The sequence below is a fragment of the Meleagris gallopavo genome, chromosome 2 (genome assembly GCF_000146605.3).
Source record: "Meleagris gallopavo isolate NT-WF06-2002-E0010 breed Aviagen turkey brand Nicholas breeding stock chromosome 2, Turkey_5.1, whole genome shotgun sequence".
In the NCBI taxonomy this organism is placed as follows: Eukaryota; Metazoa; Chordata; class Aves; order Galliformes; family Phasianidae; genus Meleagris; species Meleagris gallopavo.
The window spans coordinates 32,804,676-32,805,591 of record NC_015012.2 but is presented as its reverse complement, the minus strand read 5'-3'; positions in this window follow the sequence as shown (position 1 = coordinate 32,805,591).

Here is a 916-nt window from a genome sequence, read left to right as displayed (position 1 = left end):
AAAAAAAAAGAGGTGAAAAAGGTAAAAAAATACACTCTCCTCCTCCCAGCAGCCTAGCTGTAGCCAAGGGAAATCTGAGTGATGGCAGAGATCTCCTGGGAACACCATGCTTGAAGAGGTGAATGGCCAAAGAGCTGTCCGTAAGTCTGAAGAGCAGCAGCAAAAGGCTGCGTTTAACTGGAGCAAAAAGCACGTCCCCACACCCATGCTCCCTTTGTTGCACTGTTAAGGAGCAATTTAATTGGAGCGACACTTTCTGGAAGGCTCAGACAGCTGCACAAAATAGCCTTGAAATGTTTAAATTTAATTGGCTGCAATCTCTGAGCTCAGAAAATCCCGTGGCCAGCACGAGGGGATTCTTTGTGACACACTCTCTTAAGAGAGAAGAGGCAGACCACCAGGATTGCACTGATTGATTCAGGAACAAAAGATTGAGGCTTGACCGTGCCTGACAGGTTGGACACAACCGAGCTACAACCAGTATTTATATAGATACGGTGCTACAGAATGTTGCAGCACATCCACTGTTACATTATGGTACAAATACCGGAACAAGGAGAGGTATCTGTGCCTGCCTGGTGTGACATAAAGCCTCTTTCAAACATTTTCCAGAATTGAAGTGCAGATTTAATGTCGGGGTAAAAACTGATGCCATACTGAACCAGAAGAGAAAAGGATATTTCCTGTCAGTGCCAGAGATGGAGGCGTGAGAAGTTTGCTGGATTGACACGTTATGGAAAATGAATAGAGAACACTGTCAATATGACCCAGAGCTTTATATCTGCCTGGAACAGATATGAATGTCTCTGCAGAGTGACAGATATGGGGTATCTGGAGAATGAACCTGCCAATGTCCCACTAGGGATATTGCTTCAGTTGCCATGTCTTCTTGAGAGATTTCCTGCTTCTTCCAACA